Genomic DNA, 25,339 nt, shown 5'->3' on the forward strand with positions numbered 1-25,339 from the left:
GCATCTGCTGTTACCACTACTGCTGTGGCAGTATCTGTGACCACTTCTGTTCCGGTAGCTCCTGCAGCGCGACCTCAGTCCGAGTCAGTACCAGCTCCAGCTTCTACCGCAGATCCTGGATCCGAGACTGACTCTGACCCTCCGCCGGCGTTCGCTCTGCTGCCTCGACCGCGACCGGATGCGCCCCCGCCGCCTCCTCCTGCTTCAGATGTTTAGGTTCGGGTACCCTTTTGGTGTTTGACGCCAAAGGGGGAGATATATGAGTTGTGAGAGCTAGGGGGAGTTAGAGAGTTAGTAGAGAGTCATTTTGATGTAATATATGTGCTTGCTACTCTCTGTACTAGCTTGATGTTTTTGGCTCACAAACTCGACATATACTCTCGTTGCTTATGATTGACTGTGTGTATTATGTTTTCACCTTATATTTTATCACCAGTCTTCTAGTTCTTGTTTCATTGATTTAACTTCACTTTTATATGAACAAGAATCTTATGATGTGTATGCGCTCACTCTTATTATTATGGTACACGTTCTTTCTATCAAAAATTACTGAGTATAACTAACCATTCTTTCTATTGACAGAAACTTCAAAACAAACTACTCTCACAAAACTTGTAGGGTTGTCATCAATCACCAAAAAGGGGGAGATTGAAAGCATCTAGGCCCCTGGTTGGTTTTAGTGATTAATGACAACGTAATATTATATGTGACTAACGTGTGTTTTGCAGAGAAAAATGGTAAGTTAGGTCGCATGACAGGTAGAAGTACTACAACGGTGAAAACAATCCCGGAGATAAGAACTCGAAGCGACGGCTAAAACGACGAAACAAAAGGTGAAGGTCTACGGAGTCCGAGTGTCAAGGAGATGTGGACACTCGCGATTTAGTTAGGTCTTTTATTCTCTTTTAGCCGTACTATAAAGAGGGGTTGTCGATGAGTAGTTTGACCAAGAGAGTTCTAGTGTAGTGTTGGTGCACAATCACACTCACATACAGTGCTAGGTGTCACTCTAGAACTCACTCACAAGTTAGAACGAAAACCGATTTGAAAATCAGCTGAAAAACAAGAAGTAGGGTTTCTGTCCCTGGGGGCACCGGACTGTCCGGTGTGGACCGGACTGTCCGGTGCACCCTCTGCCAGGTGGGGCCAGGCTGGTCCGGGGCAGAGGCTTTCCCTCTGCAGAAACCCGAGAGCGCAGGTTTGAGAGTTGAATTTTAGTGGCGCACCGGACATCGCACCGGACTGTCCGGTGTGCACCGGACAGTGACTGTTCACTATCCGGTGTGCCATGAGTCCAACGGCTAGCTGTCAGAACTAGCCGTTGGAAACGACCATTGGCGCACCGGTGGCGCACCGGACTGTCCGGTGCGCCATTGCGCAGTGAGATGCCTGTAACGGCTAGTTGGTGGGTGAGGGCTATTTATACCCCCTTCACCCACCATATTCAATGTCTTGCACTCCACATTTATTCCAGCACATTGCTAGAGCATTGCAAGCACCAAAAGCCTAGTGAGGAGATTAGAGAATCTTAATCCGCGTTTGTTCCTCATTAGCGCTAGCGAGAGCCACCTAGAGCACACACCACTTGCATTAGGCTTCTCTTGGTCAAGCGAAAGTCTATGACTTGTTACTCTTGGTGATCGGCATCACCTAGACGGCTTGGTGGCATTGGGAGCTCGGTGATCACCGTGAAGATCTTGTTGGTGACCCGACTCAAGTTTGTAAGCGGTCTCGAGGGATCCACCGCGCCGGAGTGGCAAAGGATCATCTCGTAGTGAGCACTTGGTTCTTGCGAGGACCAAGGGGGAGCGATACCCTTGCGCGAGTGCTCCAACGAGGACTAGTGGAGAGTGCCGACTCTTCGATACCTCGGGAAAAATTGGAGGAGTCTTCTAAACCTTGCTTTACATTCCGCACTTAATTCAAGCACTTTACATTGTGTATTTGTTTAGCAAGTATTTGAAGTATTGTCTTAGCATTGTTGCATTTCTAGTATCATATTCTTAGTGCTAGTAGTTGGGGTGAAGTTGGGCTCTTGTTTAGCTCTTGCTTAGGTTTTAATTGGTGTTGATTTTTAGAAAAGCCCAATTCACCCCCCCCCTCTTGGGCATCGTGATCCTTTCATAGGGGGCGTTTGGTTTTGTAGCTAGCTCTCCTTGCTGGCTTAGGTGGCATAAACTAGGGGCGGGAATTCGGATTACCCAAAAATATCGAGTAATTTGGTTACTTTAATTCAGGGGTCTGAGAATCGGTACCTAAGATTACAACGGTTTTGACAATAATTGAAAATTCGGGTACTTGAAATTTCGGGTTTGGTTTGGTTATTCTCGAACTACCCAAGTTGTTATGTCGGCTTTATAAACACCCTATTAAATTAGTAAAAATGCAGTTTTAATATGATATATACACTTAAAAACATAGACAATCTACAATCATAAGTTCACAAAGTCATACACACTTACACATAATTATAGATGCACAAATTGATAATTAACAATGACAAAAGTACATGCCAAATGAAAGTTCGGGTATTCCGAGTAGTTCGGGTACCCAACTGTAGTACCCGAATTAACCAAAATAGGTTTATGGTTTTACAAGTTGCCACCCGAAATCCCCGAATAAAATTCGGGTTTCAAGTATTTTGGGTTCGGGTATTCCGGGATTGAGTTTCGGGTTACAATTTTTTTTGCCCAGCACTAGCATAAACAAGAAAATTGCGCATCAAAGAGAGCCAAATTGTCTCTCACAAGTCATAACAACAAGAAAAAAAATTTAAAGCATAGAAATCGATTTGTGTTTTTCAGCTAACCAAACAAACTATCTCCTCCAAATCCTTGCTTGGCATGGTGTGAAAATTCTATTTTTACGTGCATAAAAAATATATAATAATAACAATAATAAAATATAAATATATAATAAATGTTTTATTTATGTTGTTATATTTGGCTAAAAATAATAAATATATTTTTTAATAATTCCTTTTCATTCTCTGGTCACGGTCGCTAGAGCATGCACATGAGGGAAGGTCGTCTCTGTCTCTGTGTCGCGTGATGTCGTGGGGCTAGACCCTCAACGGGGTCATTACAGTGCAGTAAAGTACAATAATTCAGTCATATTCCGAAATCTACCCCATGAAAGGGCTTACAAGTGGGCCAAAACGGTGATGGGGCGGAGCCCGGATCACACAGTAAATGGGCATGACCTTCGTTCGCGAGCTACACCCCTGACTTCGTCGAATTGCGCCCTTGACCTTGCCGAGTTGCGCCCTTGACCTCGCTAGGGCTTGGACTTCGCTGTCGAGGGAAAAGTTGAGCCTTCGTGACGCGTATGGGGATTGGTTTGATGAATTTTGCTTCCAACAAGCGGTGGACTTCCGCTTTTGCTGTTTCTGCCTTTTCATCGGACATTTTGCGTAGTTTTTGCTTTTTAGGCGTATGGATGGGTCGGTGCTAAGACTGTGCTCAATGATCATGCGATTGACGACGACGAGGTCCAAGGCGAACCATGCAAATACGGTTTAAGGAGGACAACAACTTTTCTTCTGCTTTGTTGAGGTCTTCGATGATCAGGACTGTTTGATTGGGGGTTGTTGCGTCGAGGGGTACTTTTTGGCATCTTCATTGTTGTGTAGCTAGGCCTTGACCGTCTCCTGTTTGACCAGACGAAGGCTTCTGGGGACTTTGCTCTCGATGGTACGAAGTCTCTCTCGATATTTCTGGCGACTTGCTGGTCTCCATATACGGTTATCATGCCCTTAGGGCTTGGGATTTTCATGCATAGGAACAGTCTGTATATGGCTGTCTCGAGTTTGTTTATGGATCCCCGTCTAAAATGGCATTGTATGGGTAAAACATATCAACTATGTCGAAGGTAATTTGCTCGGTTCTTGCATTCGGAGCTATGACGAGTGATAGCGGCACTCTATCTTGAGCAGTGAAAAGGTACCTTTTCCTTCGAAGCCATATAAGGGGTTATGTTGTAACATTCCAAAATCCCAACCCAGGTTTGAAACCCTAAACCCCCCTAATCCCCCCCTTTTAGGTTTTATTCTTCTCCCTAACCCTACCCCTAGGTCACCCAATCATTTGCATATACTTAAACTGATTTGAAGCACCTCACATAGACCACATTTATCACCAAGTTCATTTAGAGAATTTTTGTTAAGAGAAAAAGAAACAAAATGACACAAAAGTAGAAAAGAAAAAGGAAATAATTAGAAAAAGAAAAGAATAAGGAAATCCCTCTCCCCTCTCGCGGCTGGGCCAACTTCCAGCCCAGCTCGCGCGCGCCCGCCTTCCTCCCCTCTCTTTCCGGCCCAGGCGGCCCAAACCGCGCGCCACTCCTGCCCGCTGACAGCCCGACCCCGCCCGTCAGCGCCCCGCCCCTCTCTCGCGCGCGCGGACCTCTCTCACTGGCAGACCGGCCCCACCGGTCAGCCGCTTCGTCATCCTCCCCGCATACGACGCCCCGCCGTCCCTTCACCGCCGTCCTTCACCGCCGTCTCTTCATCGCCGTCTCCTCGCCGCACAGGGAAGTTTGGCACCGCTCCGTCCTCCTCCCCTTGACCAGCGTCCTCGCCAGTACTGCCCCGCCGTAGCGTCCCCTCGGCGGCGCTGTGCGCCATTAATGGCGGCACCGGGAAGCTCGCCGGAGTCAGGGAGCTCCACCGCTCCCCTCGCCCCTGCGCGCCTATAAAAAGCTCGCCCCGAGCCCCTTCTTCCTCGCACCAGCCTCGACCACCACCCTCCTCCCCTCGCCCGAGCCCAAGCCGCGAAGCGCCGCCATCTTCCCCCTCTCCGGTGAGTCCATCCCCCTCTTCTCTCTCCCTCTCGGTTAGCCCAACAAGCAATTGAGTTAGCCTAGCAACTTCCTCACCTTGCCGCGAACACAATACACCCCTCCCCCACCTCGACGGCTCGCCCAGAGCTCACCGGTGGTAACCCCGCCGCGAAGCTCCGCCACCTCCCCGTAGGCAGCCCCCTCCCGACCTCCTCTGGCCAAATTAAGCCCACCTCTAGGTCCGCCATCCCCTCCCCGTGCTAAGACACCTGCGCATTGTCCTAGAACCGGGCCACCGGCGGCGAACCGCCGCCGAGCTCACCGGCGGCCGGTCCTCCCCGCGGACGGCCGGTTCACCCCCCCCCGTCAACCTGACGCCGTTCCTTCCCCCCCCCTCTCGCTGGCAAGCGGGCCCTGCGCAACGCCGTCTCCCCCTCCCACGGCCGCGCCGTTTCCCCGCTCGTGGGCCGCCGCTGGGCCGAAAGCGCCTCCGCGCGCGCTCGCGCCCGGGGTGGGCCAGAATTCTTGCCCCCAGCCCAGATAAGGGGAAATCCCTTCTCCTTTTCTTTTCCCCCCCCTTTTTCCATTTAATTAGTATTTCTTCAATATTTTTTGCACCAAAAATTATCCAAATAATTTCTAAAGATCTCATACAACATTGATGTTAGAAAATGACACACTATAATTTGTAAATCCCTGTTGATGTATTGTTTTATTGCCTGTTTTCCTAGAAGAAGCGGGGATCGTTGATCCAGAACCCGTAGCCCCGGAAGAGGGACCAGAGCCCGAACTTCCGGAAGTAGGACTTCTGTGCCAGGAAAGCTTCGACGAAGGCAAGTCCATCCTTCCCTTGATGCATAAATTACCTATTCTCTCTACTACTGCCTAGGCCGGGAATCACGGGGAAATATTGCATTGTGAGTGAGAGATGGCCCGCATTATCATATACTTTCTGGGTACGTAATGTGGTTTGGAAAGAAGGGCAAAGTGTTTCCCCTAATAAAGTCTCTTCTTGAAAAGTTTTGCGATGAAGGGTGCTCACCCTCATCACCCTGGGAGTGGGATGATCAGGGACTCCCTGGTTTAGGGGAGGGCCTAAGGTGTTGGCTCAGCTGGTTTAGGCGTGAGCAGAAGGATTGTCCCCTCATATAAGGACCGGTTTGTCATTTTCACTACCTGTACTCCTTTGTCGTACAACCACTCGAGACTGTGTGGGCAGTCACTCAATCCGAACTCGTGTGGTCCGACCCCAGGGTTAAGAAGGCTGGGGAGCACCGGGAGGATAAGGAGGGGGAAAGTTTTGTCCGGTTTGGGCATGGTGGTGGCCTGACTCCTTCCGGATAACCGTTGAGGTTAGGATGCACGAGTAAGGAAAGAGATCCGGCATTCGGGTCTCGCGACGGTGAGATCGCAGAAACCGGGCTAGTGGGTAAAGTGTACCCCTCTGCGCAGAGTTGAAATCTATTCGAATAGTCCGTGTCCACTGGTATGGATGGGTCTGGTATGGCATGGCAATTAGAACTTTTTCTCTAAATTTCTTAACAAGGAAAAAGGTGTGTTTAAAAAGGTTTTAAAGAAGAAACAAAGCCACTGGAGCGGGAAGCTCAGTGGTGGTTGAGTTTTTGGTTACTTATAATATCATGGGAAAACCTTCAAGCAACTGCCTCTCTCTAAGAAAATGATGAGTGACTACAACTCCACCAAATTGAGCATGTACATCATAGGTCTCTTTCTCTCTACGGGAGCGGGGTGGGCTTGCGGAATACCTAGTGTATTCACCCAGATTTATTTATGTTTTTCAGCAGCCGAGGACTTCTTTTCTGCTATGCTTGATTAAGAGGGCTGTGTCTGCACCCAGTTCTGCCTGTGGCTTGGGCTAGTGTATTTTTCCTTCTGCGCTTCTCTATTTGGCTCCCTCGAGCTTGTACCCTGGTATTGTAATAAATTTATCTAAACTCTGTACTATTTGAAGTAAGGAATGTGTTTACTAGCCTCCTGGGACTAGTAATTAATTCACATTTGAGTCCCAAAGGATCGGGACGCTTCAGGTGGTATCAAAGCCCATTGGACTGGCCGTAGGTCGCAGCCCTGACCCTAAAACTTACTCTAAAAAGAAAATACCTCTTACCTCAAGAAAAGTTTTCTCTTCCCCGATTTTAACAAGACCCTTCTTTTCCTATTCCAGATGGAAGCCTCTCTGGCCATTAAGTCATCCTACTGCTCGGAAGTGGAAGGGTTCCCACGCCTTTTGCGAAGCTGTGCGCTCCGCATGGGAATCCGTAAGAAGCCGGAATACGTCTGGACGGAACATCTCGAGGGCGGAATGATAAAATGCTCTATGGCAGTCTACCTGGGGGAAAGCCAAAGCTATCCCAACCAACGTTCCTTCCAAGTCACTTTTACCGGAGCCCATTTCCTAGATGCTTGCCAAAATGTCGCCCGAAAAGCCCTTCGACAGCTTTGTCAGAACTACAACAAAGTAATCATTGAAACCCCCCTTCGCTACTTTCCACCCAGCAACAAGAATACCCCCACCTGGAGGAAAAGACTTCAGGCCCTATCAGGAGGAGATCCTATTGAGAATGATCCCACCATTGTCTACATGGCAGGATACCTTCATACCCTTGATAACCAATATGATGACCTCGCCCTCCACTGCACCTCCCTAACCTCCCAGGTGGAATGCCTGGAGCAGAAAGTCAGGGAACTTTCAGAAGAAAAAGCGTCCCTTCAAGAGAGCCTCTCGCTAGCTGAAGGCGAAGAGGCCAATACCCGTGAAGCTTACCGCACCCTCAAATTGGACTACGACAAGAAACTGAAGAAGCTCGCCCCCGCAAGAAAAACCCGCAAGAAGACCAAAAGCCAAGGATGTCAGACTGAGCAGCAGGAAGAGAACCCTCCCAGGAACCAGTCCGACCCCGAGGACATGTCCCTGGCCAGTCTTGATGACCTTCTCTTGGAATTTGGTGACACCTTAGAGAAAGAGTTCGGGGGTACCCTAGGTAGCACTCGTGTGTAATAAGCTTGTGGTAGTGGTATGCTATGTAATGTAATGGCTTGATGTAATGAATAAAATAACTAGAAAAAAAATGGCATGTGCATAATAGCAACTCTCTTCCCATGGCAGATGGCTTCGGATAGAACCACGCCTACCGCCTCCGGGATTGGAGCAAGACTTCCTCTAGGAGCTGAGGGGGAGGCTGGCGGAGAAGGGGGTGAGACCCACCTCCCCGCACCTCCAGAACTACCACTAGACCTAGCCCAAATTCTGGCCAATCAAACCAGACTCATTGAAGTCCTCACTCGAAGCCTGGAGAACCAGCGCCCAGGCGGTGGAAGGCCCCAGGACAGGATGGGAGAATTCCTGAGACTGAAGCCGCCCACATTCGCGGGGTCCAGCAATCCCCTCGATGCAAATGACTGGCTTCGCACAATCAAGAGGAAGTTGGAAGCCATCGCTTGTCCTGAGAATCAACGTGTTCAGCTGGCAGCTCATCAGCTTTCAGGAATGGCTTTAGCATGGTGGGACACTTTCAGTGAAGCCATCAGAGACGCTACTTGGGCAGAATTTGAAGCAGCCTTCCGTGAGCACCACGTACCCCAGGGGATAGTGCAACTCAAGGAAGATGAGTTCCGGGAGCTAACCCAAGGCGGAAGAACAGTCAGTGAATATGTGCACAAGTTCACAGAGTTGGCCCGCTACGCGCCCGAGGATGTCAGCACCGAGGCCAGAAAGATGGCTCGTTTTCTGAGAGGGTTAAGACCCGAGCTTAAGACCATCCTCGCCAGCCAGGACTTCCACAGCTTCTCTCACCTTTCCAACAAAGCTATTCAAGTGGAGAGAGCAAAAGAGGAAGAAAAAGGGCACATCAAGAGAAAGTTCCAGGTCCTCCGAGCACAACAGCAAGAACGTCACCAGAGAGCTCGACCCTTTGGGCTCCCACCCAGGGGTCCAAGCTTTCATAAACAATCTGGGCCCTCTCCATCACGCTTCAGTCAGCAGAGTCAGAGCTCCCATCAGGCACCTTCCGTTGCAAGCAACCAGCCGCCAGCAAACGCCTGTTGGCACTGCGGGGACCCCAGTCATTTCAAAAACAACTGCCCCCAGTTGAAGGCACCAGGGCCAACCTACTCCAACTCGGTGAATGGCCCCAAGGTTCCATCAGCACCCACCCCCAAGGCGCTCCCCTCCAACAGCCAGCAGAGCAGGACTCAGTACCAGGGCAGGGCCCGGGTCAACCACGTCGACGCGCAGGAAGCCCAGCAAGCCCCGGGAGTAGTGCTCGGTGAGTTCCTCGTTGAATTTACTCCCGCTTCTGTGCTTTTTGATTCAGGAGCATCCCACTCATTTATAGCCGCTAAGTTTGTGGAGAAACATGGCATACCCTCTACACCTCTAGCTATCCCTTTGGTCACCCGAACCCCGGGGTCAGACCTTCTGTGCAAACTCAGGTGTTCCCAAGTCAGAATTCTTTTAAGTGGGGTAGTGTTCCTGGCAGACCTAACCATCTTGCCATCCCAAGGAATTGATGTAATCCTAGGAATGGATTGGCTAGCTAAGCACAAGGGTGTTATCAGCTGCGCAAGCAAGACTGTTCTTCTCATAGATCACCAAGGAAAGGCAGTTTCCTGTCAAGCCCAACCGCCCGCAAATGACCCAATGATATTTAATCTGGCAGTAGAAAGCATGTCTGTAATCAAGGAATTTGAAGATGTATTTCCAGAAGAGCTGCCCGGGATGCCACCAGAAAGAGAAGTAGAGTTCTATATAGATCTCATTCCCGGCACTGCACCCATTGCAAAGAGACCATACCGCATGGCCCCCACTGAGTTGGCAGAATTGAAGCTTCAGATTTCGGAACTACAACAAAAAAGGGTACATCCGTCCCAGTTCGTCTCCCTGGGGAGCACCCGTTCTTTTCGTTACCAAAAAGGATGGGAGTATGAGGATGTGTATTGATTATCGATCCTTGAACGAGGTTACAATCAATAATAAGTACCCTCTTCCTCGGATCGATGACCTCTTCGACCAACTACAAGGAGCCAAATACTTCTCCAAGATAGACCTCAGGTCAGGGTATCACCAACTGAGAATCAAAGAGGCAGACATTCAGAAAACTGCATTCGTCACCAGATATGGGCAGTATGAGTTCACAGTGATGCCATTTGGACTAACCAACGCACCCGCCTTTTTCATGAACCTCATGAATAAGGTGTTTATGGAAGAATTGGATAAGTTTGTCGTGGTCTTCATCGACGACATCCTTATTTATTCAAAGAATCGCAAGGACCATGAGCATCACCTTCGAATCGTCCTCGGAAGACTCAGAGCGCATCAACTTTATGCGAAGCTCAGCAAGTGTGAGTTTTGGTTGGAGAAGATAGCTTTCCTAGGGCATATCTTGACTGCAGAAGGGATAGAAGTGGACCCATCCAAGGTAGAAGCTGTCTCAAATTGGAAGCAACCATCCAATGTCAGCGAAGTACGAAGCTTTCTGGGAATGGCAGGGTATTACCGCCGTTTTATCAAGGGATTCTCCAGCATAGCAAAGCCCTTGACCGAACTTCTCAAAAAGGACAATAAGTTTGTGTGGACTCCCAAGCGTGAAGAAAGTTTCCAAATCATCAAGGAGAAACTTACAACTGCACCAGTCCTGACTCTGCCAGACATACACCAGGATTTCGTCATCTTTTGTGATGCTTCCAAGCAAGGCTTAGGGTGTGTCTTAATGCAAAATGAGAAAGTCATTGCTTATGCATCTCGCTTACTCAAGCCGCACGAACAGAACTACCCTACCCACGATCTGGAATTGGCAGCCATAGTGCACGCCCTAAAAATTTGGAGGCATTATCTGATTGGGAACAAAAGCCACATCTTCACTGATCACAAGAGTCTAAAGTATATTTTCACGCAGCCGGACCTCAACCTCCGTCAAAGAAGGTGGCTCGAATTGATCAAAGATTATGACCTCAAAATCCACTACCACCCCGGAAAGGCCAACGTGGTAGCTGACGCCCTCAGCAGAAAACCCTTTGGGATTAAGGGAGCAAACTTTCTGGAAGATTGGAAGAAAGAATCTGCTCAGCTAAATGCATGTCTGGGAGACAACGGTAGCCTGGAAGTCAAGCCCAATCTAGAAGATCTCATATGCAAGGCCCAACGCATGGACGCAGAAACAACCAAGCTTATGGAAAGAGCACGAAAGGAGCAACTTCCGGACCTCAGGGCAGATAATCAAGGAACCCTCTGGTTCAGGGATCGCCTGTGCGTACCAGTGGGATAAACACGAGAAACCCTGCTCAATGAAGCCCACAACTCAGCTTACTCTATCCACCCAGGGACCACCAAGATGTACCTAGACCTTAAGGCCAGATATTGGTGGAAAGGGATGAAGAGGGAAATAGCACAGTATGTGGCCCGATGTGACACCTGCCAGCGAACAAAGGCCGAACATCAGAAGCCTGCAGGCCTACTTCAACCCCTCCCAATACCCGAATGGAAGTGGGAAGAAATAGGCATGGATTTCGTAACCGGACTACCCAGATCACAAAGAGGAAATGATTCCATATGGGTAATCATCGATCGTCTCACCAAGGTGGCCCATTTCATTCCAGTAAAGACCACCTTTGGAGGAGCAGCCCTCGCCCGATTATACCTTAAGGAGATAGTCAGGCTGCATGGCATTCCACGGAAGATAGTATCAGATAGAGGAACGCAGTTCACTTCAAAATTTTGGAAGGGCCTTCAGCAAGCAATGGGCACCAAGTTAGATTTCAGCACTGCTTATCACCCCCAGTCAGATGGTCAAACAGAAAGAGTCAACAAAGTCCTCGAAGATTTACTCAGGGCCTGCGTGTTAGCCTTCGACAGAGATTGGGAGTCTAGTTTACCGTACGCCGAATTCTCATACAACAACAGCCATCAAGCCAGCATCAAAATGTCACCATTCGAAGCACTGTATGGAAGAAAATGCCAGACTCCCCTAATGTGGTCCAATGTAGGGGAGAGGACACTAGAAGGACCCGACTTTGTTAAAGAAGCCGAAGAAAAAGTTGCTTTGATCCGCAGAAGGTTACTTGAAGCTCAGAGTCGACAGAAGAGTTACGCAGACAATAGGCGAAGGGAACTCAGATTTGAGGAAGGAGATTTTGTTTATCTCAAGGTTTCCCCAATGCGTGGTGTCAAGAGGTTTCAGATGAAAGGAAAGCTAGCACCCCGTTTCGTCGGTCCTTACCCTATCATTTCCCGAATAGGACCCGTGGCATACCGTCTTGAGCTACCAGAATCCATGTCAGATATTCACAATGTGTTCCATGTGTCCCAACTCCGCAAATGCCTAAAAGTACCAGAAACCCGTATCGAGGCAGAAGCAATTCAGATTCAAAAAGATCTCCAGTACCGGGAAAAGCCAGTGAAGATTCTCGACTCAGCAGTCAGAAGGACCCGCAATTCAGAAGTGAAGCTCTGTAAGGTTCAGTGGAGCAGAGATGGGGAAGAGGAAGCCACCTGGGAGAGTGAGGACTTCTTGAGGAGGGAATACCCTTACCTTTTCCCAAATACAGTCTAAATCTCGAGGGCGAGATTCCTTTAAGTGGGGTAGGTTTGTAACATTCCAAAATCCCAACCCAGGTTTGAAACCCTAAACCCCCCTAATCCCCCCCTTTTAGGTTTTATTCTTCTCCCTAACCCTACCCCTAGGTCACCCAATCATTTGCATATACTTAAACTGATTTGAAGCACCTCACATAGACCACATTTATCACCAAGTTCATTTAGAGAATTTTTGTTAAGAGAAAAAGAAACAAAATGACACAAAAGTAGAAAAGAAAAAGGAAATAATTAGAAAAAGAAAAGAATAAGGAAATCCCTCTCCCCTCTCGCGGCTGGGCCAACTTCCAGCCCAGCTCGCGCGCGCCCGCCTTCCTCCCCTCTCTTTCCGGCCCAGGCGGCCCAAACCGCGCGCCACTCCTGCCCGCTGACAGCCCGACCCCGCCCGTCAGCGCCCCGCCCCTCTCTCGCGCGCGCGGACCTCTCTCACTGGCAGACCGGCCCCACCGGTCAGCCGCTTCGTCATCCTCCCCGCATACGACGCCCCGCCGTCCCTTCACTGCCGTCCTTCACCGCCGTCTCTTCATCGCCGTCTCCTCGCCGCACAGGGAAGTTTGGCACCGCTCCGTCCTCCTCCCCTTGACCAGCGTCCTCGCCAGTACTGCCCCGCCGTAGCGTCCCCTCGGCGGCGCTGTGCGCCATTAATGGCGGCACCGGGAAGCTCGCCGGAGTCAGGGAGCTCCACCGCTCCCCTCGCCCCTGCGCGCCTATAAAAAGCTCGCCCCGAGCCCCTTCTTCCTCGCACCAGCCTCGACCACCACCCTCCTCCCCTCGCCCGAGCCCAAGCCGCGAAGCGCCGCCATCTTCCCCCTCTCCGGTGAGTCCATCCCCCTCTTCTCTCTCCCTCTCGGTTAGCCCAGCAAGCAATTGAGTTAGCCTAGCAACTTCCTCACCTTGCCGCGAACACAATACACCCCTCCCCCACCTCGACGGCTCGCCCAGAGCTCACCGGCGGTAACCCCGCCGCGAAGCTCCGCCACCTCCCCGTAGGCAGCCCCCTCCCGACCTCCTCTGGCCAAATTAAGCCCACCTCTAGGTCCGCCATCCCCTCCCCGTGCTAAGACACCTGCGCATTGTCCTAGAACCGGGCCACCGGCGGCGAACCGCCGCCGAGCTCACCGGCGGCCGGTCCTCCCCGCGGACGGCCGGTTCACCCCCCCCGTCAACCTGACGCCGTTCCTTCCCCCCCTCTCGCTGGCAAGCGGGCCCTGCGCAACGCCGTCTCCCCCTCCCACGGCCGCGCCGTTTCCCCGCTCGTGGGCCGCCGCTGGGCCGAAAGCGCCTCCGCGCGCGCGCTCGCGCCCGGGGTGGGCTAGAATTCTTGCCCCCAGCCCAGATAAGGGGAAATCCCTTCTCCTTTTCTCCCCCCCTTTTCCATTTAATTAGTATTTCTTCAATATTTTTTGCACCAAAAATTATCCAAATAATTTCTAAAGATCTCATACAACATTGATGTTAGAAAATGACACACTATAATTTGTAAATCCCTGTTGATGTATTGTTTTATTGCCTGTTTTCCTAGAAGAAGCGGGGATCGTTGATCCAGAACCCGTAGCCCCGGAAGAGGGACCAGAGCCCGAACTTCCGGAAGTAGGACTTCTGTGCCAGGAAAGCTTCGACGAAGGCAAGTCCATCCTTCCCTTGATGCATAAATTACCTATTCTCTCTACTACTGCCTAGGCCAGGAATCACGGGGAAATATTGCATTGTGAGTGAGAGATGGCCCGCATTATCATATACTTTCTGGGTACGTAATGTGGTTTGGAAAGAAGGGCAAAGTGTTTCCCCTAATAAAGTCTCTTCTTGAAAAGTTTTGCGATGAAGGGTGCTCACCCTCATCACCCTAGGAGTGGGATGATCAGGGACTCCCTGGTTTAGGGGAGGGCCTAAGGTGTTGGCTCAGCTGGTTTAGGCGTGAGCAGAAGGATTGTCCCCTCATATAAGGACCGGTTTGTCATTTTCACTACTTGTACTCCTTTGTCGTACAACCACTCGAGACTGTGTGGGCAGTCACTCAATCCGAACTCGTGTGGTCCGACCCCAGGGTTAAGAAGGCTGGGGAGCACCGGGAGGATAAGGAGGGGGAAAGTTTTGTCCGGTTTGGGCATGGTGGTGGCCTGACTCCTTCCGGATAACCGTTGAGGTTAGGATGCACGAGTAAGGAAAGAGATCCGGCATTCGGGTCTCGCGACGGTGAGATCGCAGAAACCGGGCTAGTGGGTAAAGTGTACCCCTCTGCGCAGAGTTGAAATCTATTCGAATAGTCCGTGTCCACCGGTATGGATGGGTCTGGTATGGCATGGCAATTAGAACTTTTTCTCTAAATTTCTTAACAAGGAAAAAGGTGTGTTTAAAAAGGTTTTAAAGAAGAAACAAAGCCACTGGAGCGGGAAGCTCAGTGGTGGTTGAGTTTTTGGTTACTTATAATATCATGGGAAAACCTTCAAGCAACTGCCTCTCTCTAAGAAAATGATGAGTGACTACAACTCCACCAAATTGAGCATGTACATCATAGGTCTCTTTCTCTCTACGGGAGCGGGGTGGGCTTGCGGAATACCTAGTGTATTCACCCAGATTTATTTATGTTTTTCAGCAGCCGAGGACTTCTTTTCTGCTATGCTTGATTAAGAGGGCTGTGTCTGCACCCAGTTCTGCCTGTGGCTTGGGCTAGTGTATTTTTCCTTCTGCGCTTCTCTATTTGGCTCCCTCGAGCTTGTACCCTGGTATTGTAATAAATTTATCTAAACTCTGTACTATTTGAAGTAAGGAATGTGTTTACTAGCCTCCTGGGACTAGTAATTAATTCACATTTGAGTCCCAAAGGATCGGGACGCTTCATATGTGCTGGCTTGAGCAAGGTGTGGTTTATGCCCATACGGTCAAAGGCAGGCAGGAATATGATATCGGCTTGATTGTTGTTATCGATGAGGATTTTGTGTTGTTCCCATCGTGCAACTCATAATTTATAACTAACGCATCTGCATGGGACACACTGTGGAGGTCGACGTCTCTTGTATCGAAGGTGAGCAGAGCCCTGGTGCCACCGTAAACGGGCGTGGCCTTTGTTCGCGAGTTGCACCCCTGACTTTGTCGAGTTGCACCCTTGACCTCGTCGAGTTGCGGCCTTGGCCTCGCCGAGGCTTGGACTTCGCTGTCGAGGGAAAAGTTGAGCCTTCGTGGCACGTATGGGGGGTTGCAGCAAGCCCCCTTCTTCTAGCATGACCCTTCGCCTCGTGCCTTTCCGAAGGTCGTGGTTGAGGACTTCGACGCTGGTACGGGTCGAAGTACCCTTCGCTACTTACACGTGCGCCAAAACATGTTTAATTGTAGCCGGGTTAGTCTAATCGAGGTTGTGTTCGGTCTTCGCTCCAACAGGGATACCAGTTGCTTGGGGCAAAACAAGATATGCGACTATATCGATAACTACCTCATCTGTCCCAATTAATATCTACAACCAACAACACGTAGATTCAACCTTTGGCATATTACTTGTATGCAAACCACTAGATAAAAAAATTATGCATGTACGACTACAATGTCACCGTAGGGAAATAGATACACTATATGCTAGCATATCAACCACATTCAACCCAGATAATATGCAAGTAGGGAACAATGGATTGTTACCACTAGACACACAACGCAACAGAAGAACAACACGTACCAGTAACAGCAACACGTTCACTCATGTTCCTCATGTTCGTTGGTGATTACAATCATAACACCAACGACATCTCCATTGTGTCCACATATATGGTGATGAGACTCATGATACATGTGTGGTAGCACCACAGGACATACGAGAGAAAAGAACGTGTTAGATGGCCACAACCCTAGAGAGACGATGACAACGTCTACAATAAATCTAGTACCTTTATATATATATATATACACACACACACACCTTGCTAATGATTATCTCTTGAGTATATAAAGGGTCGTGCCGAGGCGGCGAGAGGGGGCAACCGCTCGGCCCCCCACTTCCGTGGGCTCCCACCCCAGTGTATATATGACCTAGTCTAGCGATAGCTTATTTGCATCCACGCAAGTCATAGCCCACATACAAGACACGCCACACTCGTAGTCCCACACACGCGCACATGGCGTTGGGGGCACAAGCGCACAACAGGGGCACACCAACACATCAATACTAGCATGAGTCATCTGGTTCCAAAATTCTTGACGTTTGAGGTATTTAAGTTGTGGATAGTAATTCTTGACGTTTTAACTTTTCCATGCAACTGTAGACAATTTTGCCCTTGCAAGCTCGTTTAGTTTGCTTCCAAGACCACACATTAAAGAACTTAGACTGCTTGCTTCCAAGATTTTCCATTAAACAACTCTGTTGTTTGCTCGTGCAGTAGTGCTTTCCCACCAAATTTTCACACCGGATGTTTTTCTAACCGGCGCAGGAGCCCTCTAAATATTTTTTAACGCCAACGCAGGCAGTGACATAGCGATTCAAAAAATTGATTAAAAAAGCGGCTCCTTGGTACGTGAGATTATGTCCAAAACGTCAATAATTTTGAAACTAGAGGGAGTATGCACGCATTCTTATTAATTGCTCCAACAAGTAATTATGCTTAACAGACCACATGAATTACTTTATTTTGTTGGAGCCATCATTGATGACTAGGTGAGTGCCCGTGCGTTGCAACGGGGACATATAATACCACGGTAACTTATATACAAAATATGTGTTATATTAAAAGCGAGTGCACAATAATGACAAACAAGAAAAAAACACAAACACTGAATCAACAGCAAGCATATTTCATGAGGCTATGGTTCACAGCTTCCCAGAGGCTTGGGGTCGAAAAGATAAACACAGGTAAATCCACCCTCGATATACAACTTCAACTTTCTACAAGGAAATGTTGCTATACGAACCCTGTACATCCACCAGATGAAAATTCTTGAGATAACTGCCACATAAACTACTCTATGCAAAAGCTCCATGTACATCACCATTGCTTTTGGAACAAGGCTGCCTTCATATCCTGTTCATCTGCAGTTTGAAAGCATTCCCAGCTTTAGTTCAGACATACTTCAGGACATTAAAAAAAGATGATCCTAATACTAACCATCTATTTTCAATTAACAAGGAGGTTACTCACCATTCATCACATGTAAAAAGTATTCCCAGCTTTAGTTGTAAATCCTCACAGGCTTCTCAAAAGAATGGCGGTTCTGTAATTGCTCTAGTATCAGAATCAGAATATGTTCAACTTTTATGCAACAGTAAAGTCTTTTATTGTGTGCATTCTTAAGCATGATACCTGGTTGTTGCCTAAGTAGGACCTTTTTGGGGCAGTGGTTGTATGCTCCAATCCAAGGTGTTGTTCCCAACCTTCATAAACATGTCTCTGTTTCTAAAACAATACCAGGAAAAGCTTATACAATACTTCAATGTTACAATGAATGTTCTTGCGAAAGGATTCTTTCGCCTAAAGGAAAACATATCTCACATGGAATCTGTTCATTACAATATCTGAATCTTGGAGGTATTCTGGCTTAATGAATGTAACATGAGCAAATTTGCACTGGTGAAAGAAACATAACATCAGATATTATCCATTATAAGAGGAAACTATGGTAAAGAATAATGAAATAAAACATTAGTAACCAGCATGCCCATTTAAGTTTAATTTAAATCAGACAATGAAGAATGAAGTTGAAAAACAAATCAAATGGTTACTCCACAATAATTAGTTATTGGAATAGATAAAAAGGGCAGGCCCAGTGCAAGAGGCTCCCACGTAAGTGGGGACTGGGATAGATAGAGATGCTTAAATGACAACACCAACATCAACATAACCCCAAAGCAAGTTGGGGTAGGCTGGAGTTGAAAACCAACAAGAAGTCACCAAAAAGAGAAAGACAAACAAAGCGGAGGGGGAAAAGCTTTTGAGAGCACTAAAAAGAAAAAGGCCTAATCACGGTTTGGGCACGTGGATAGGTTCTTTCCAAGCACTTCTATCCAAGAACACCATAAAGTAGTGAATGATCAAACTGAAGAGAACATGGGACAAAAGGATGGATCTTACATCAGAAATAATAATGAATAACTCCATGAAAACAAATTATGGGCATTACCTGTTGTGGTTCAACTGAAACTTGATGTTCAAATCCTTATGTGCAGAAAACGAAATTCGCAAGCAGCAGGATGTTACATGCTCCGGAAGCAAGTAACTATGATAAAGGTCCAAAGGAAAATTCAATTTATAACAAGCATAAGAAAGTACAACAAACAACAAGAATGGATGACAAAGGGAAGGCCACACAATGTCACCTTGGGATGCTCCTTCCATCTAAGGATTCTCTAACATCTGAAGCAGTAGCCGCATCAGTGTACTGGATCAATGCCTGCTAGAAAGAATAAGATAAGGCTCTTGATGTTCATTTCAAAATTACTAAGTATTTGAAGCAAGTAACTTTAACCTGACCTGAAAACCTGCAGCCTTTTCAAAGGTGACTATTTTATGAACATACCCAAAAGCCGAGAAAACCTGAAAGGAAAATAATAAAGGGATCATACGTAGGAGGTAAAGGGAAGGCTGTTTTAGGAAATGCATAACAATTCATGGCACATGTAAAAAACTGCAGCACAGGGCACAACACACAGTGATTGACATAATATTTGATAATAAAAGTAAACAAATCATTGAATCTATTCGGCAATGGGCTCACCATACACAAATCATACTAATTGCTAAGCCTTCCCACTATCATTATATAAATAGCAGACCGCCGCGATCCGCCCGCCCGCCACAAACCCTGCCGCGAACGCTCCGCGAAAGCCGCAATCCGCCCGCCTGCCTGCCCCGTCGCAATCCACCCACCGCAAACCCCGCCGTGACCTCTCAACGAAAGTCGCGACCGCCGCAAACAAGCAATCTACTTAACCTGATGACTGAATCGTCTTTGCTAATATATATATATATATAGTAAGATATTCAAAAACAGTCAAATTACAGAAACAACCTCCTTTGCAAAGGAATATAGCATAGAACCTTTGATCCAAAGTTAGAGTGGTCAATGATTAATTTCATGTCATTATATGCCCATTCATTACCCTTGTGCCCCAAAATTTTCACTTTCTTAGGTATGGGATTTCAAAGTTAGAGTGAATAATGGTTATCTCATTACACTATTACAGACAGCAACAAACTATCAATCTGGTGGGCATATTGCTCCAGGACTGCCATTCTGAAAACCACATGCCTTTGATAATATATGTGAGTACCTAATACTTCTGTGAAAACCACAACACTTCATAAATTTTTTGCACTGATATAATTCTCATAGAAATTTTACTCACACAAATGCATGTCATAGGAACTTTAATGATTTCAGCATATATAAGTGTTAGTTGCCCTGTGAGCTAATAATAAATAAAAGAAATGAAGCCCCACAGCTTGGTAACTTGATGATAATTGACTCAACAAGCAAATTGCAAGCCCAAGTTATGCTACTCACAAAATATATCATGACAGTAAAACATATTGGTAACTTGATGGTAATTGACTCAGCTGATGATGCCTTTATTCTGATTTCTCAGTTTATGAAATAATCGTATATATATGCTCCTACTTACTGTAGTAGTAGTACAGGCAAATCATTGGCTGGGTTTGTAAGAGGCACGGTTTGGATTTGCTCAGAAACCATATTCAGTTTTGGTGTAATCAGAAGGGTTGAGCTAAGCCATACCCTTAAGAATAAGGAAAAATGCAAAAACAGACTACCTCTGACCTTTTATCTGTAGATTTCTCTGATTCTGGGCTGCCATTAGATGGTGGTTCTTCCCGGTTTCCAAGACAAAAGAAGTTCAAGTAATCTTCAGGGCGCATGTCCTTATTGTCCATTGACTTGAACTCATCTGCAATTATTGTATACATCATCTCCATTGTGTGGGCCTGTAACATGAAGGAAATCATGAACATAGTTACTAAATCCAAATTTCTATGGCATTTCGTGATACTCCCTCCCAAAATAAGGTTAAAACTTTATTTTAACCTTTAACGAAGGTAGCATACATATACATTACAAATGTGACAACAAGCCTAAAGCTATTCTGGAAGTGTACAATGTTTGTGCTTTAAGAAGGAACATATTTTGATGAATCACAAGCAAAAATACACGCACACACCTCCCCCAGTGTAATACACCTAAGTCTGAACTTATATTGACAATGTCAAATTTAACATACTGTATCCTCAAGGTTAGAAAGCTATGAAGATACGGTCACATATATAATCAGAAGGGTTAAACTACATCATACCCTTAAGATAGCGTCCTAATAGGAGTCCTCATAGCAAATAAATATAAAGAACAAGCATGACAGAAGGCTGCACAGGAGACAAGAAATGGCAATACCAACATCATAATAATGTTGACATGAAAAATCATTGGATGGGTTCCTCAGAGGGATGGTTGGATTTGCTCAGAAACCAAATTTAGATAAGTAAATTTGGTAGAAAGAAGTCAACCTGGCCGTCAGGATGTCCATTCTTTGTAGACCATGCATAATGAGGCTGGTATGCACCCATTGCGATTTCAGTATCTAGAACCAGCCAGGGATCTCTGGTTGATGTTTGCTGAACCCAGAATGACATATTCATCATCCACAATCATTCCTTTTGCATGAACATAGATCATGAACCGTCGATATTTTGTAGCTAATCCCTACATATTTTAAAAGAAGAAAAAGTATTAAATCAATGTGACTGCTTAGTAAATTTTTAACAAATGGAGCTAGACTCCACACAACATGGCATGTCCACCGCTTCTTCAGAGTAGAATGACAAGAGCATAGTATCACATGAAAGGAAGATAATTGCATGGGAAAAGAACAGTCATTAGGGATGTGGAATACATATGCATATATAGGCAAGGATGATCTAGGGTTGGTTTCTATAAGTATAGTAGTATCCTTGCCTATCATAACTAACAATCAATCCAGACGAAAAATGACAGTGTACAGTAAGTACTGGATATGCTTACCTTACACTTTGGATCAATTAGTTCAGTTGGATTCAACATGTGTCTGCAATTGTCACATTGATCACCTTGCACAGCTTTATTAGTGCACTCTTTTGTTGGGTATGCTCCTTCTATAATTTGTGTACTGGCAGTTACAATAGTCCTTTTAGCTTGGTATAATCATTCATATGTATTTATTCCATCAAGTTTAGATGTATTTACTCAGTACACTATGATAGTTTTCATTCATGTCAATTTAACCAAGAAAAATGCATAAAAATGAGTGCCTTAATATAAAGCCAAGTAGCCAACTATTAACTCCTAAGTTGGTCTCTCTTTTTTTCATTCCATGACACTCTAACAGCTATCGAAAGTTGTTATATCAAGAGACTACAATCACCGAATAGTGATAAGGGGAACTCAACCACAAATTTTCATGACTCATTACTGATGTAATATAGTTACATACTCACTTAAAATTAACATGGACAGAGAATAAAAATGAGGAGCTTTTGAACATCTACCATACCACTACTATTACTGGAATCTCACACAAGGGAAAAAATAGCAGTAAGCATAACACATAAAGCATGCTCGGTGTTTAACCACAGAAAATTCACACAAAAAGAAATTTCAAGGATTTAGATGTAAGAGTAATCAGCAAAAGAAAAGGTGAATAGGAAGACAAAAATAAAATAGAAATGACATGCCAACCTTGTTTTCACCTTCTTGCACATAGTCATGAGTTTCCTTAGAATCTACATCCCGAGAGGCATCAGACACTCCCTTTTCAATAGTAGCTCGCTTTCAGTAAACACTCTAGGATGAGTGTAGTCAGGGATGACATATGGGTCAAATGAAATTGTTAAGAAAATACCTGGTTCACAAAGAAACTTAAGCTCGTCAATCCTTTTAATTGAGATTCCCTTTGCAACTGCAAAATGTTCAGATCTGAATGAGAAGAGTATAGTGTAATAAAATGCTTACTGCCTAATAGGCATAGATAAACACCATATATTTTATGGTGATTCTACCAAACCAAATTCATGTGGCCAATCTGATATGTCTTCGCATAATTGATTGGCAAAGCAAAGGATAATTGACAAAACAACTCAGTGGCCTACATAGTGGAGGAGAGTATTTCTAGCAAACCAACTCGAGGAGAGTATTTCCCTATCTGATATATATAACTAATTTGAGGTATTGAAAAAATATCTTGAAAAATAAAGTTCTGTATATGAAAAAGATCATAGGCTACCTGATATCCTTTCAATACCATTCTATCACATACCACTGCAGGTGGCCTTCTCATCGTTGCAAATGCATTAAGCCCACTTTAACCGTCATGCAGAAAAACCAGTGTAACTAATATACATATCTCACTTGAGAGTTGCAAACCTATTTACATGATCTACTTAAATTCAACAGCTAGAGCATTATACCTGTCGTCAAGGTCTGGTGCAAGCATTCCAAACCGATCAATGAACTCATCTTAATGTCCTCTTCGCCGGATAACCAGCACAGCTGATTTGAATTGCTTCCAGTACACCCTGTACCACGACCATGTGTAGATGTCAAACTGATTGAGATAAAGATTCAGTAAGGTCTTGCAAACCGTAGCTGTTGAAGTAACACAGTAAAAAAATCACATACATACCCCACATCAGCGGGCAGATTGTTCCTAGTGTTGGAGCTGGGGCTCGCATCGCCTGGGTGCGCCAGAGACAGGGAGACATTGGGTGATACGTCATCGACGTCCATGGTGGCAAATCGGGGCTGGTTCGGCAGCGGGGAGATGTGGGTGTGGGGGTAGAGATTCGAGGATCGATGCCAAGGTGTGCCAGTGACGGGGAGGCATCGGGAGACACGTCGTCGTCATCTATGTACAAAAACAAAAGAGAAACCAAACCAGAATGATTCCTCCGTTTGACCAGCACCTCGAGCTACATGCTGCCCTTCAGAAACAAGCATTGGGATGATTGATTTTGGCCAGCTGAAGAGACGCACGCACCTGGCAAGAAGAGCAGCGGCGGCGCTTGGTCCACGGCCGGGTGGCCGCACGCACCTGGCAAGAAGAGAACCAGCAGTATCAGAATTAAAACAAAGTGAGAAGCTGAACCAAATCCTGTTGTAACAATATATGAATGATTATATGATTATACAAATTAAATCTAAGAGAAAAGAAAAATATTATGTGATTGCTAACAATGACATAAGCGATTCAAAGTGCAGGGGCCATTCATAGATAGAAAATATCCACATAATATCCATAATGAGAATACATGAATTGATATATTCTGAAGAAACTCTTCTATACAAAGCAGGGTTAATAATTGGATTACACAAGCTGTTAAACATCGCAAAACACCACTATTGCATCAAAATAATAGATATTCGTACATTTCAGCAGTATCAGAATTGAATCAAAACAAAAATACAAAGGTTTAAAAGTAAAGACTCCATTGCTTTTGCATCATGTCAAAAACAAGCAAAGCAGTCTGTCATGTTTCTTTGGCATTGTTCTAAAAGAAAAAGATAACACTAAATTGAGAAGAGCAGACCGAGAGCCCGCGGATTTGAGAAGAGCTCCCAGACCCAGCCCCATGTCGTCACACCGGGAGATCCACCACGACTCAAAGCAACCTAGCAGTGGGAAACATAGATGTGGAGGTCAGATGGCCACGCACAGCCACAGGGCATAACATGGCCACACTTTGCAAGTTATAGGGAATAAACTCAATTATTGCTTGAGCAATGCAGTTTAGATTAATTAAACCAATAGAACACTTGTTTTTTTGTTCTAGTCACTAAGCAAGAAACAAAACTGAAACATATACTGGGAAGTCACTATATTATAAGCAAATATTGACATCTTAAGAAACATTCATTGTATATGCTCAAGTGATAAATAGGTGGCAACACAAGACAAGATTATACTCCGGAATGAGTGCTCTGTATCCTCCACCATGTAGGGAAATGTGGATCGCATGATTCTTTATCTCATAGTCAACTCCCCACCACTCCTGCAAAACCATAATTCTAGGAGCATTTTCTTTGCCAACAGCATGTCTTTAAAAATCCTTGGTTTACTTTTCTTCAATAGTACTCTTAGGGTGTGGGTAATGCAATCCAGTAAAAACATCACTGTGTGCCCATATTAAGTATTCAGTTTTATGGGTTCATACCTAAGCTTTCGAGTCTTTGATCTTGTACTTGTGAGGGATGAACCTTGCGAGCAACAACAGGTACATGAGATTGCTTACATCCTTCAAACAATAGGTGTCAAACAAAATATTCAATCATTTTACCAGCATACAAGTGTCATATGCTATTGAACGAACTTGTTTGTCTCCTAATGGGACAGAGTAAAATCTAGCACAATAGATATGATTAAAGAACCTATGGGGAAAATAAGCTAACAATGCACTTTGTAAACTATCATAGCATAGTGCTAAACTAAAAGATGTGATTAACTGAAGCAGTTATTGAGGTACATGAGCATTATATGATTATTAGAAAGTGCTCAAGACTAATCCAGATTTTGGTTTGAGTTAAAGAACTATTGCTTTATATATCTAAAATGTAGAGTTTTGTCTCTTGCTCCTCAAACACTACAAGTATGCCCTGTAATCATTGTAAACAGTACAGAGTAATTTCATACAAAGTTTTGCCCTTGTACACTGTCTTACATGTATAAAGAGAACTATCACATACACTGTGAAGGAATGCCTTCCTTGCAACATCCGAAATAGTAAGCTGGTTCTGGCTGACAATAAGAAAACAGGTGAAATCAAACCAATAATCAATATGACATGAAATCAACAAAAAAATTTATAGCTACATAGAATCATTGTTGAACCCCCAAAACACTTGAATTCAAACAAATAATTTTTTTTATGATTTACGTAGGTAGCACTGAATTTTACCCCTTCAAGTGCTGCTCTTGTAGTTGTGCCTGAAGTTGATGCT

At 45.7% G+C, this 25,339-nt stretch overlaps 2 long non-coding RNA genes across 2 annotated transcripts; both read right to left on the reverse strand.

Moving 5' to 3' along the window:
* Positions 1–17,359: 17,359 nt before the first annotated feature.
* LOC103646039 (uncharacterized) lies at positions 17,360–17,795 on the reverse strand. Its single transcript, XR_561948.3, has 3 exons — positions 17,668–17,795; positions 17,506–17,578; positions 17,360–17,396 (listed from the first exon to the last, which is right to left on the reverse strand). It is a non-coding gene; the product is annotated as an uncharacterized lncRNA (long non-coding RNA).
* A 6,409-nt stretch (positions 17,796–24,204) lies between these two features.
* Positions 24,205–24,617, reverse strand: LOC109944477 (uncharacterized). Its single transcript, XR_002267514.1, has 2 exons — positions 24,556–24,617; positions 24,205–24,393 (listed from the first exon to the last, which is right to left on the reverse strand). It is a non-coding gene; the product is annotated as an uncharacterized lncRNA (long non-coding RNA).
* Positions 24,618–25,339: the final 722 nt, after the last annotated feature.

Source organism: Zea mays, chromosome 2 (genome assembly GCF_902167145.1).
Source record: "Zea mays cultivar B73 chromosome 2, Zm-B73-REFERENCE-NAM-5.0, whole genome shotgun sequence".
Taxonomy (NCBI): domain Eukaryota; kingdom Viridiplantae; phylum Streptophyta; class Magnoliopsida; order Poales; family Poaceae; genus Zea; species Zea mays.